At 46.8% G+C, this 14,748-nt stretch overlaps 1 protein-coding gene across 1 annotated transcript in view; it reads right to left on the minus strand.

Moving 5' to 3' along the window:
* Nucleotides 1-14,748, minus strand: part of LOC120764858 (uncharacterized) — a 43,207-nt gene that overhangs the window by 10,428 nt on the left and 18,031 nt on the right. The window contains exons 4-5 of the mRNA XM_058423918.1: nt 13,044-13,259; nt 10,945-11,289 (exon numbers count right to left, since the gene is read on the minus strand). The gene's annotated coding sequence lies outside the window, so the exon portion shown is untranslated. The remainder of the gene's footprint in view (nt 1-10,944; nt 11,290-13,043; nt 13,260-14,748) is intronic.

Raw genomic sequence — 14,748 nt, forward strand, 5'->3', positions numbered from 1 at the left:
CTGTGCCATTAATAGCAGCAGAGCCACACACTTTTTAGAGCAAATTCTACCTCAACACATAAAGGAGAAAAGACCAAAAATAAGCATTTCTCATTCCTAAACGTACAATTCTCAAAATAACTCAAGTTTTTCAACATATCAAATTTACCACACAATATAACTAATTCATTCTAAAACCAATCTATTATAAAAAAATGCACAAATAACTAAACACATTCCCTAAAAGATAAAAATGGGGGGAGTGTGTGGAGTGCTATTATAGAAAAGTTGAACCAAGATATATATATATATATATATATATATATATATATATATATAAAATAATCTCTCATATTCATAAAAATCCAGAAACAAGACAATTTTAGAACCTGTCCATTGTGGCTGGGAGAGAAGTTTGTGTTTGTCTTCCCAGGTACAAACTCTGAGTTCCTGCAAAAGAGGTCGAGCTACAACAGAAGAAAGATAGAACAGCAGAGCACATCTGAAGAACACACCAAAGACAGAGTGACCACAGACCATGTCTCCAAAAAAGACTTTTACACTTTTACGCTTTGACACAACCCAGCAATATAGACATTAGAGCATTTTCAAAGCAGAGACTGAGTCTTTGTAAAGTTCAGACTCGTTAAAGAGTACTCTTTGTACTAAGAAAGTTTTATAAGTTATCACTAGCATATTAATGTTATCTTGTTCTTAAACTGAATGTTAAAAGTTTACAAGTTTCTTAGCCCAAATCCTGTGCAATAAAGAAGATATAGTTCACTTGAAAAAATCTCCACAAACAAAAAGTAAAATAAGATTCATAAGCAATTAGAGACTAAATTTTAATCTTAAAATACTAATAATTAAAATAATTAGCTAGAAAAGAAGAGAGGGTATCAAATTCAAAATTATTGAATTCACAAAACTATAGTTTGATTATAGAACCAAATTATTAAGCAGCCATGAATTATTGACACAATTATAATTATTAACAAGAGTGAGAATTTTTTCAAAGTAACTATTTTTCTGCCTTTTTTTCTTTCATGTTTGTAATAAGTTAGGGTGAGATGTTGTAATGCACCCCCCACCCCCGAGTGAGCATTTCTGTATGGGAAAAGGGTTTCAGCTTACCTTAAACATCTAAAGAAACCAAACTAGAAAGTTCTGTGCTCTTCTCTGTTCATGAGTGTGAAAAACGCCAATCACTTGTTTTTAAAATTTTGAAAGTTTAATAGTAAATAAGATGGTTATAAAAATAGAATTAGAGTAAAAAAAATGAACAATTAGAGTTAGGACAATACGAGACAATAAAAAACAAAGTTACAGACGTCTGGGTGCCTCCCCGAGCAAAAAGCTCTGAAGAAGGACCTCTGCTAACAAAGGACCATCGCTTAAAAGCAATAGCCTGTTGAATATTCATATATTTCATACATGATGCATAAACTCTATTTAAACAAAGAACCGTCTCTGGTTAGCATCACTTTTTTTTTCCTTTAATCTCTGTGGCATTCTCAAGGCTGAGAGAGGCAGGAGGAGTTGGTTTCTTCTGATAAGGAAGTAGGAAATTCTTTTTTTTCTCTGAAAGATTTACGTTTTCCTGTGGTTGTCATACAAAAACTACACTTTAATTACAAAACTATATTTACTATACTATCAAAACATTAATACAACATTAACAATTAATACAACATAATACATATAGTAAATATCTTGCATAGAGCCATATAATATACATTTTTCACAATGAGTATTGGCTCAGTGCCAGCACAGGAGCAGTTATTGGACTTTGGAAGTGTACCTCAAAGCCTGTTGGCAATTTCATTGGGCTCAGTGCCAAATAGCCCACCTAGACCATTAAGTACTAAAGGGACTGCACAAAAGAACTCAAGGGATTTTTGGACTGCCTTACTAGTGTCAGAATGCTCTCTACACTGTGTTCGACCTACATTTCTTTGTTTGTTTATGTTTATTATTTTCTTCATTTATTAAAACCTTTTGTCCAGAGAAGTTGTCTCGGTATTATTTTAAGCTATTCTGAGAAGTGCTAGACACCCTCAGAGACTTGATAAATCTTCACGTTGTGATAAACATTAACTATTTTTTGTTCACTGGAGATCAAATAACTCAAGATAACAGGAAGTTACTATGTTACTATCTAAGCTTATAGGCAAACATACCCTTGCCCATTCCTTCTTTCTCTACTTGCTTAATCAGCTTTAAGTTTCAGGAATTCCAGCTTACAACTACAGCCTTCATCTCTGCGACCACCGAGGGACAGAAAGAGACCCTCCCAGCAACACGTCACACATACATCATCGGAGGAAAGAAGCAAGATAAAAGCAAGACTGAAAAACCTGCCAATTCACGGCAGTTGGTGGAGCGAGACTCCCCTGCCGTCCAGCGCTGTATTTGCCTTTGCTTTGCCTGCTGTAATGTAATAAATTCCTATTGGAACTTTTCTTCGTGTTCATAGTCTATTACAATTTGGTGCCGTGACTCGGATCCACCTGTGAGATAGGACTTTTGGTTCTGCCTCGGGGTCGCCCCGCCGATCAGTCGGCGGCCCTGGTAGACCCGATTCCTGTCTCGGTTGGACCGACGAACCTAAATTCAAAGCATTAGGCAAAGGAAGCCGGCAGACCCTATAAACTTTGTGCACAAAGGTCCGGACGAAGACGCAAGACGCGTGAGTATCTGTGTGGAAGATTCCGTTCGGTCTGGGTTGGGTATCCTGGAGTGCTGCGAGTGTGTGTGTGTGTGAGAGGAGAACCGGCAGCTCGGATTCTCCAAGCGATTGTGGACCCTCAGTAGTGCGGTTCTCATTGTCCGAGAGGGCGTGAGCCACGAACAAGGGGAAGCGAGTGATTTCTGCACCACACTTGTGTGAGGGCACTCCAGAAGATGGGACAGGGGAAGAGCAGGCCCTCTACTCCCATAAAACTCCCCCTGGTGCCTAGAGATAGCCCACTGGGGTTCATATTAGACAATTGGAAACATTACCCTAACACAGGGGGTAAAGATAAAGCTAAAATGATCCATTGTTGTGTGGTAGTATGGGGTGGAAAGGAGATTTCCTGGAATATTTTTTAGCCTATTTTTGGATCATCAAAAGATTGGGTGAGGCAAAAACTCAACTTGTGGGTAAACACTAAATTCCTTTTAGTCAGGAAGAAAGTGAATATGCTAATGTATGGGTTACAAGACCTGGGGGTGAAGTGCTCCTGTTTCCCCTCAAAGAGGGAGGACGAAAGAAAGACAGGAGTAAAGAGGAAGAAGCCTTACTAATCCCACCCCCTTACATACCCCCTCAGAACCCCCAGATTCCGGATGCACCTCCAATGGAGCCTCAGGAAGCAGGAAGTAATCCCGAGCCCCCCGAGGAAGTGCAGGGACCCATAACCCGAGGTCGGGCTAGACAGCATAACCTATATCCCCTAAGAGAAATGCCTGTGGGGGGGGCCAGGGACCTCACCCAGCGATAGGGTTTGTTTCAGTACCTTTGAGTTCTGGGGATGTTCGGGAATTTAAGAAGGAGATGGGGAGCCTCCTGGAAGATCCTTTGGGGGTGGCCGAGAGACTGGACCAATTTTTGGGACCCAGTATTTATACTTGGGGCGAGTTGCAAGCCATATTGAATATTCTCTTCACGGCCAAGGAAAGAAATATGATTAGACGAGCGGGGATGCGGATATGGGATTCACAACATGCACAAGGACCTTTAGCAGACACCAAGTGGCCTTTGCAGGATCCCAATTGGAATCAGCAGCAGCAGGATCACAGAATCAATATGCAGGATCTGAGGGGGATAATAGTACAGGGGATCCGGGAAGCGGTGCCTAGGGGGCAGAACATCAACAAAGCATTTAATGAGAGACAGAAAAAAGAGGAGACACCTACGGATTAGCTAGAATGCTTGAGAAAAAACCTGCAGATGTACTCGGGCTTAGATCCTGAGACACCGTTAGAGCAAGCACTACTAAAAACACAATTTGTGGCTAAATCGTGGGAAGATATCAGAAAGAAGTTAGAAAAATTAGATAATTGGCAAGATAGAGACCTGGATGAGCTATTGAGGGAAGCACAGAAGGTATGTGTGAGAAGAGATGAAGAGAGTCACAAGAGACAAGTAAGAATGATGGTGGCAGCAGTAAGGGAAACTAGGAGAATTGATGCCCCTCCCAAAACAAGTCAAGTGGCCCAGAGAAATGGGGGAGGGGTTCTCCGGGTAGAGAAAAAGGATGGAGGCGTATGTTTCTACTGTGGAAATAAAGGACACTTTCGGAGAAACTGCAGGAAGCGGCTGAGGGATGAGAGAGTCTTCAAAGAGGACTGAAGGAGTCAGGGGCTTCATTTGCTGGGGACACAGAAACATCAGGAGCCCTTGATAAAATTAAAAATAGGTCCTCAGCAGCAGGAATTTGAGTTTTTAGTAGATACTGGAGCTGAGCGATCGACAGTCCAGGTACTACCGGAGGGATGTAAGATATCAAAGGAAACTGCTCAAGTGGTAGGGGTGAAGGGGGACCCCTTTAAAGTCCCTGTTATTAAGAATGTACTGGTGGAATCAAGGTCCAAAATGGGAATAGGGAACCTTCTGCTGGTACCAGAAGCAGATTATAATTTGTTAGGGAGAGACTTAATTATAGAAATAGGTATTAATATAGAAGTAGTAAATGAGGAAATCAAAATAAAACTCTGTCCCTTGAGGGTAGAGGATGAGGAAAAAATTAACTCAGAAGTATAGTACACTCCTGATAGTGTAGGAAGGTTGAATATACCCCCCTTCTCGGTAATCATTAAAGATCCAGAGACACCGATAAGGGTTAAACAGTACCCCATCTCCCCAGAGGGGGATAGGTTGTTTGTAGATGGCTCATCGCGAGTAATTAATGGAAAAAGGGTCTCTGGCTATGCAATAGTTGGGGGAGAAGGACTTGCAGTTATCGAATCAGGCCCTCTAAGTGGATCTTGGTCGGCGCAGGCCTGTAAACTTTATGCTGTACTGCGGGCATTGCAGTTGTTAAAAGATAAATCAGGTACCATCTATACTGACTCAAAATATGCCTATGGGATTATACACACTTTTGAGAAAATATGGGAAGAACGGGGGTTGATAAACTCCCAGGGAAAAAAAAACCAAACCTGGTTCACCAGGATCTAATCAAGAAACTGCTGAAGGCCTTGAGGGGACCTAGGAAAATTGCTGTTGTTCACTTAAAAGGGCATCAAAAGGGATTAGATTTTAAAAGCAGGGGAAATAATGCAGCAGATCAGGAAGCAAGAAGGGCTGCTTTGCAGACGTCACAATCTACCCCCCAGAAAGATCCGAAGGCTGAAAGAAAAGAGCGTGAGACTAGCAGAGGGAATTTGCAAAAGATATATAGTTTTACTATGCAGGAAAAAGAAAAAAATGAAAAGAATGGGGTTGAGAAAAGACCCAGAAGGGGAATAGCGACTTCCAGAGGATAATAGAACTGTACTGCCTAAATCCATAGCTATGGATATTATGAGGAGAATACATAGCAAAACACATTGGGGGGCACAAGCATTGGTAGATCAATTTGCCACCAAACATATGTGTATTGGGGCAGATGACTTGGCAAAGCAAGTAGTGAGGGGGTGCGTTACCTGCCTAAAGGTAAATAGGGCCAATTTAAGAAAAACCTTAATGGGGGGACGACCTACAGCATACCAGCCATTTGCTAACATCCAACTAGACTTTACTGAGTTACCAAAGACTGGGAGGTATAAATATCTATTGGTAATAGTGGATCACCTAACCCATTATGTAGAGGCATTCCCTACGGCAAGGGCAACGGCACAAACAGTGATCAAGACCCTATTAGAGCAGATTATTCCCAGATATGGGGTCACGGAAACCATTGACTCGGACAGAGGCCCTCACTTTACATCCAAAATAATTAAGGAAACCATGGCAATAATGGGAATACAATGGGATTATCACACCCCCTGGCACCCCCAAAGTTCGGGAAGAGTAGAAAGAATGAATGGAGAAATTAAAAAACAATTGACCAAACTCGTGATTGAGACCAAACTGTCATGGGTAAAATGCCTACCATTAGCATTGCTAATATCCGGACACAACCTAGATCGGATATGGGAATATCTCCATTTGAAATGTTGTATGGAATGCCCTACAATATAGAGGAACCGCAAGATCATCCAAAGTTGAGGGATCAAAATATGAATGTATACATTACCAGCCTAATGAAATATAGGGAAAATCTATAGAAAAAGGGAAGGTTAGCTCAGAGACCCCCACTAGATTTGAAACTGCACCAGGTGCAACCAAGAGATTGAGTAATGATAAAGTCCTGGAAAGAAGCAACCTTGGCCCCACAATGGGAGGGCCCTTACCTTGTATTGCTTACTACAGATACTGCAGTCAGAACAGCAGAGAAGGGATGGACCCATGCTAGCAGAATTAAAAGGCCAGTGAGCAAACCGACTCCAGAGTGGCAGGTGACAAGCAATCCTGGAGACCTGAAGTTACGGATCCAGAGGAGAGATCATCAATGAATGGACACCGTGTAGAATATGCACCAGAACCACACTACATGGAGGAAAGATTAATTTGTAACTCTGATAAGGTGTAGAGACCCAGAGTGCAATTGTTATCCTTTTGTTTGTTATATTTGTAAAATCTGCGGGGACAGGTGGTGGACTCATTGTAGGCGAGGAACCCCCCCTAGAGGAATTTGCAGCCCCTGTTGGGTACTGCAGCGGAACATAACTGATTGGATTCTAGAATATAAAGTTAAATATGAGGGATTAGTAGAAGAATCAAAAGAGTGGTGGAGGATTTTTGCATTAGGGATTGAACCAAAATATTATTGTTATCACCCTAATGAACCCATCCCATTCATAGCTGAAATTGTTGACTGCACCTGCCGCACACGCCTAAAGGGAATCCGGTGTGATACACCCCCGGTTAAGTATCGGAACTGGGATTCCTATGTCAAGAGGCAACAAAGTCGCCCCCGGGGACCTCCTGAAGAATATCCCTGCTGCCGAGAAGATAGTACCCCCCGTGGCTCGAGGCAACCGAGTCGACGGGAAAGGCAGAGGGGTAAAAAGCTGTGGAGGAAAGAAACCCTAGAGTGGGACAACAAAACAATATTTGAGGAATTGCCTCAGGAATGGGAATAAGAGCAAGGACCCTGGGCAGAGAGACAGGTTGCAGTCTATGAAATGGAACAATCCTCAGATATACTCCCATTCCTATGCCCCCAATGATGCTCACCACGTGACCCAGCCGATTACTTTTCTTTTGCTGATGTTATACTTGAGAGGGATTAATGCCTTAGACAATTTACCACACCAACCCTTTAAATGGTCACTATGGCGATGGGATGACAATGAGATTTTGCAAACTGTAACTACTGTAAGAGCACCCAGTTTCAGAGTAGGATTGTGTGATCTGACCAACATAGATCATTGTGGAAAAGTACTGAACCTAACGGGATTTTACATGTGCTCAAGCTCAAATCACGGTAAAGGATATTGTAATTATCCTGGGGAATATTTTTGTGGATATTGGGGCTGTAAAACAATTGCCTCTGACTGGACACCCAGGGGAGGGCATGATAAATATTTGCAAGCAGACTTTGGACCAGCAGGATGCACAAAGCCATGGAGGGGTCCTTCAGGAGAAATTACCTATATAGGGGACTGCTCGCTTGTTTATCTCAATGTCACCCAACCAGAGAAACAAGAATGGCTATTAGGTAAAAATTGGGGAGTTAGACATTGGGAACCCAGGAGAGATAGGGGGAATATCATCCAAATAAAGAAGGAACCTGCTCCCCATTCGCCAGAGATGGGGGGGGGGGGGGGGTGTAGGACCAAACCCAGTACTAGTAGTAAGGCAGAGCAGGACAAACACTACAAATAGCAGGGGATCAGGAGAATTAACAGTGCCTCAGGCTGATGCCCCTGAAGAAGCCTCTAAATATGGTACTCTGTGGAAAATAATGCAAGCTAGTTATGGCATTCTAAATAGAACAAACCCTGATTTAACAAGAGAATGCTGGCTTTGCTATAACATCCGACCTCCTTTTTATGAAGCCATTGGGGTAACGGCTAAAGCAAGAAGAATAAATGGGACTAATCCAAAAGAATGCCTTTGGAAAAAGACTAAAGAAAGTACTCAAGGAGTAACACTCTCTCAAGTAACCGAACAGGGACGGTGTGTGGGTACTGTTCCCCCTAATAGAGAACATTTGTGTAACATCACTGTGAAAAACCCCAAGCAAAAACAAAACGCAGATTGGTTGCTCCCAGCTCCCAATACTCGATGAGTTTGCCAGAGTATAGGAATTACTCCTTGTTTATCTTTAAAAATTTTCAATCACACCCATGACTATTGTATTCAAGTAACTATTATACCGAAAATTACTTATCATCCAAAAGATTATGTCCTTGAACAGCACACAACCCCAGAACATCACCTCATGAGAAGAGAACCTTTCACCGCCCTGACTATAGCAACTCTTCTAACTGTAGGAGGAGTAGGAGCTGGAACAAGGATAACCTCATTAGTCAACCAACAGAAAGAATTTAGAGCACTAAGAATCTCTGTAGATGAAGATTTAAGTAAAATAGAAAAAGCAATTGATGGGTTAGTAAAATCAGTAAGATCACTGTCAGAAGTAGTATTACAAAATCGAAGAGGTTTAGATCTGCTGTTTTTACAACAAGGAGGCCTTTGTGTAGCGCTAAAAGAGGAATGCTGTTCGTATGCAGATCACACAGGAGTAGTAATCAATACTATGAATGAACTAAGGAAGCAGATAGAACAGCGGAAAAGAGAAAATGAAGCCCATCAAAATTGGTATGAAAATTGGTTCAACCACTCCCCTTGGTTAACCACACTGCTTTCTACTATTGCGGGGCCAGTAATTCTAGTGGCACTTGGGCTTACCTTTGGACCATGTATATTTAATAAACTGATTACTATAGTGAAAAGCCAGCTGGAAGCGGCACATCTTATGCTTCTTAGGACTAAGTATGATCAGATACCTGAAGAAGAAAATTTAGAAACTTTAGAGTTAGCTAGACAAGAACTGCAAAGATACAGTGAACAAAAATAAGTAAGAACAAGAGAAATGGGGGAATTGTGATAAACATTAACTATTTTTTGTTCACTGGAGATCAAATAACTCAAGATAACAGGAAGTTACTATGTTACTATCTAAGCTTATAGGCAAACATACCCTTGCCCATTCCTTCTTTCTCTACTTGCTTAATCAGCTTTAAGTTTCAGGAATTCCAGCTTACAACTACAGCCTTCATCTCTGCAACCACCGAGGGACAGAAAGAGACCCTCCCAGCAACACGTCACACATACATCATCGGAGGAAAGAAGCAAGATAAAAGCAAGACTGAAAAACCTGCCAATTCACGGCAGTTGGTGGAGCGAGACTCCCCTGCCGTCCAGCGCTGTATTTGCCTTTGCTTTGCCTGCTGTAATGTAATAAATTCCTATTGGAACTTTTCTTCGTGTTCATAGTCTATTACAACGTGTCTCATTCTGCTCTGGACACGTACCAAGAGTTTATCAGGGACACATCTGGTGCACTGCTTGTTTCTGGTGACAGAGGAAGTGTGGAGCAGGCCACAGTGGTTTTGGAGCCCTGTGGGTACAGCGATGCGGTAGCGGCACGCAAAGAGATAACACGGAGACAAGAGGTCTGCAGTGCAGAGTTACTCCTCCAAAAACAGCGCGAGCCTGTTTATTTCTTTCATTTTTATACATTTGTGGGTCTGGTTGTGGATTGGCTTCTGGGGTTACTACCCTTCACCCCACTGGCCAGACTAGCTGTCAAGCAGCATTATTTTCAGGCTAGAAATATGTAAACAAAGGACATGGAATGAAAACAAAAGGTTTGTTTATGTTCCCATGTGTGAGAAAAGCGAAAACTGCTCCTAATATTGTGCAGAAACTAAAGAAACTGACTCCATCTTATGAACAAGTAGAAGGCTTTAAAAGAACTCAGAAAAACCAGGGTGACACAGCAAGCCCCAAAGCATGGCTGCTGGCCTGCCCTTGGGGAAGGAGCCCCATGGAGATGGTGGCTTTGCCATGCTTCCTGCAGCGTGTTCTCCTGGAGCAGGCTGCCCAAGGTGATGACAGCCCGGGAGGCACCACAGCATTCCCAAGGAATGAGGAATCAGCTCATGCAACATCCATCCACCCCCCTCACTGTCCTCTTCCCAGCACAGTCCAGTGGCCCCATAGTTCCCATGCCAACCCCACTCCTGCACCTAGCTCTTCTCCTCTATGTCCCACATAACCCCCAGTGAGTCCCACTCCTGGCCCTATGCAGGACACCCCAAGAATCCCACTATGTACCCGAGAGTGTTGTCCAAAGGTTTGCTGAACTCAGACGGGCCAGGTGCTGTGACCACTCCCCTGGGGAGCCTGTTCCAGAGCTCCACCACCCTCTCTCTGGGTGTAAAACCTTTTCCAGATATCTAATCTAAACCTCCCCGACTCAGCTCCATCCCATGTTAGTATTCACCTTCGAGCACCCACCGGGGATTCCCATCTGTGCCCCCAGCACAAGCACGATGATGGCAAAACCACGAGGCTGAGTGCATCGCTGGCTGCCTCCCGGACCTTAGACAGAGCTTTCCCAACAGCTGGGATACAACAGGCTGGCAGAGCCGCGTCCTGCCCGGAGCGGGCCCCAGCAGCAGGAGCACCCGTGGCTCCACCGGTGAGCAAGGGGCCCCCACGGGCCTGGAGCAGCAGTGCCGAGGAGGGGGGACAGGGAGCTGGCAGGAGCAGCTCCGGGCAGATGGCCGCTGACAGACGGTCCCGGGGTGCCCGTCCTGCCCGGTACCGCCCCCTGCTCTCATCTGGTGCCCGCGCCCCTGCCGGGCTCCGCGCATTGGTGCCGGGGGTGCCCGGGGTCCCGGCGCCTCCGCCGCGCTCACCTGATGATGGGCCCGAGCTGCAGCAGGTGCATGAGCAGGACGAGCGGGCGGTCGCAGCTGACGTCGCAGTGCACGAAGATGAGCGTGAGCTGCACCAGGACGGAGGGGCAGAGGACGAAGAAGACGGTGAGCGCCAGCCAGAAGCAGTCCTTGGAGTGGCCGTAGGAGAGGCAGAGCACGGAGGCCGCCGCCCCCTCCCCACAGAACAGCGCCGTCGAGAAGACGATACCGAGCGGCAGCTTCACCCGCGATGAGGCGGCGGCGGGCAGGCAGCCCCCGCTTGGACTGTCCATGGTGGCCCCGGCCCGGCCCGGGCGCTCAGCCTCTCCGTGGCGCCATCCCGGGCTGCAGCGGAGAGAGGAGCCGCGCTGCAGGCCGGGCCGGGGCGGGGCTCCCCCGCCTCACCGAGCCCCGACGGGCAGCCCCGCACAGGCCCCGTAGAGCCCCGTGGCCCTGGCACCGCTTCGGGACCGCCCCGACCCCTCAGCCCGGGATCCACCGGCTAGACATCCTTACTGGGTCCATATCCTCCAGCCCGGGGCCCCAAGCTCCTGGTACCCCAGCCCTGCCCTGGCCACCACCCTCCTGCTCCAGGATCCCCCTTGCTACTGTGCCCTGGTCCCCATCATGGTGTGGAGGTCCTTGCCCCAGGACAACCCCACCTGCACCTCTCCCCCAACACCCCTGTCCTGGACCAGGATCTTCTACCGAGGACTCCCCATCTCTGGAGGGAACTGCCTCCCCAGGAGACCCCCAACATGGCCAGGACCCACAGCTCAGCAGCCCTCTGCAGCACCCACCTTGGGACTCCCATTCCCTAGATACAGTGCTGACAATCCCCATGCTACCCCTTGTGTGTGCCCTTGAGACTTTGGAGCCCTCCCCAGGACCCCCCCTGTCAAGTCCAGGCCAAATCAACTCCTGGCAGTTACCAACACCACAAGGTACAGCAACACATGGAGAATTGTTAGGTAGCCCCAGGGACACTGGGGTCCCACTGTTGGGCAGGAAGGATGCCAGTATGGGTGCCAGCCTTGCCTGAATCAGACAGCTGCCAGAGAGCTGCCTGCACCCACCAGCACCTCAGATCCGGGGCCTGACCCCAGCTCCAGACCCAGAAATGGCACCATATGGCCCTGCGCTTGATGGGGAAGCATGTGGGAGGGAGGGTGTTGTCAAGGCCGGGAGCATTTTGCTATCTTGCAAGACAGGCTGTGTCAGGGACACCCCTTCAGGTCCTGTGAGTGCCTGGTGTGTGTAGCAAGATTTGGGAACTATGTTACATGGGAGATGTGTCTCCTACATCTTGGATGTTCCTGCTTCCAGGTAGGACCTTGTGCTACAGCTGAGCAAGAGGGCTTTTCCCATCACCTTCAAGGACCCACCCTCAAGATAATGGGATATGTGGACTTGCTGACAGAGCCAAACCTCCCAGCGCTCAGCCCCACATCCCTCCTGTCTGTCCCACCTTGATCACCCATCCAGTGGTGGGAACACAAGGCTGTCTGGGCTGCTCCCCACCTCCATGGCCATGGGAGTCCCTGCTTTGCCCAGCACACACTGCCTCCAGCACCAGCCCTGCCAACCTTTCCCCAAGAGTGGTGGTGTGGGCACTGGTGGGATGAACACGCTTTCTTGCTTGAGCACCCACTGCCTGCCAGATCACTCAGTCCAGCCTGGGCACTTGCTGCTTAGCTGGGACAGATGGAACAAAGCAGAGTGTTTGACATTGGTCAATTTTCCCCAGTTTAGGCAGACCAGGAATTTTTAGGTCATGTTTAAAAGGCTCTCAGTGCTCAACCCTCAGCAGCTAGGCAGCTCACAAGGAGGTGCCCACATGTCACAATCCGCTCGTACGAGTGGGGGTCGTGATGGTTCATTTACTGATCTCAGAGTGCAAAACACAACACAGAGGGGATTTCAGTATTAATCAAAACAAATGCACTTTTTATCGATTGACCATAGCAAATGCAATAGAGGGATTAAGAGTGAGAGAAAGAGAAAGAGAAAGAGAAAGAGAAAGAGAAAGAGAAAGAGAAAGAGAAAGAGAAAGAGAAAGAGAAAGAGAAAGAGAGAAAGGAAAGAGGGGATATAGTTACCAAACGTGGAGATGGAGTCCTCGTGGTTCGGTCGATGGATCCGCCTGTCACGTCGGGGAGAGTCTCTCAAAATCTCTGGTTAACTTAGCGGTTTTTATTATAGTCCTCAATCACGGGGGGAACAGGTAAATCTATTGAAGCCACCGAGGGGGGACAGGTAGTCCATGTTCTCAGCAGTAAGTGAGAGCCATTGTCTTCTTGGTCCAACGACCACACCTGCAGGCAAACATCTCGCTTTGGTTAAGTCAGCCCCCACCCCCCCGTATTAGGGTTATAGGGGTCTCATGTCTCAGTCCTTGAGAGGGGCTTTGTGTAGAGGTCTCAATCTCAGTCCTTGGGAGGGGGCTTCGATCTCCGTCTGTCATGGTGGTTGTGAAGCAGATGAGGGATTTTCCATGGGAGACCACCAAAGTTACCCCAGAAAGTCCACTTGGCCAAGAGGTGGGGAAATTCATAGGATATTGTCATGAAGCAGGGACCGTGAAGCAGGTGCAATCTTCAGGTACAGAATTGCCATTACACTGCTCAAAGCCAGTGTACCGTGGCATGGTGACACAGAAAAATGCACCTGCAGACGATTGGCAAGCATCCACCTCGAGCAGGCCAGAACTGCAGTGGGGTCCTCGGGGTCCTTGCGACGATCGTGAGGCAAATGAGGGGAACTTCAGATCAACTCTTACACCACACTAGGAGCAGAGACACTGTCCAGTCACCTGCCCCACACCAGCCAAAAGCACAAAACCTCCCAAACCACACACATAAGAGTTCCCCATTTCACCAGGCTGGAAGCATTACCAGGGCTATCAGGCTTATCAGCAGGAGAGCTGAGAATAAAACTGCCTGAGACTTTGGAGGCCATATCTCCCCCAGCAACAGCTCCCACACAGAAGCAATCCCTGTCCCTGCAGCTGCTCAGAGCTTTTACTTCCAAGCTGAACAGCTGCTTTGGGAAACCACAAACCCCACAAGTCATGGGGACTGGCCTGACTGGCAGGGACAGGAGATCTATGTGTGACCACTCAGCTCTCGTATGATAGTTACATATTTTCAAGATATTTTTGGAAAACAGCATCTCCAAAAAAAAACTCTGGCAGGGGTGAAGGCAGCAGTGTCCAGGCCAACTGGTGATGGCAGCCAGCCGGGGTGGGAGCTGTGCATGGGAGCAGCTGTGCCTGGCTGGGTGCTCAGCCAGTGACAACACATCCTGTGGCACTGCCAAATGCACCCACAGCTCTGTATGAGCAGCAAAAGCAGCGTGCCATTTGTACCATTTATGCAACTTCCACTTATCCAAATTAAAAACATTCCCCAGGAGCCTGGCAGGTCACCAAACCCTCAGCTGAGCAATGCCTGGGCTTCGACTCATCATATTTTTAATTTCAGCTTCCCCTGCTTCATGATGAAATACTTAAGAGCAATTGTTTAAGCAAGCAAGAATTCCAGTCCTGTATCCATAAGCCCTGGCAGCCGTCAAGAGGAATGGAGAGACAAAGCCTCATTGCATTTTCCACACCAGTTATTATCCCATTTTCTGTCCCAAGCACGGAGAGGCAGCAAGTTGTTCATGCTGTGAGTCACCTCTACAGCCTGACTCCACCTGTCCACAGCTCAGCGCTGTAAACAGCAGACAGATCATAGAAGTGATGTAGGTCACAGCATCAGCCAGAGCTCCTGTCCCACTGCCCTGCCACTCCCTGTCCCTGCC

This window comes from Hirundo rustica, chromosome W (assembly GCF_015227805.2).
Source record: "Hirundo rustica isolate bHirRus1 chromosome W, bHirRus1.pri.v3, whole genome shotgun sequence".
Lineage (NCBI taxonomy): Eukaryota > Metazoa > Chordata > Aves > Passeriformes > Hirundinidae > Hirundo > Hirundo rustica.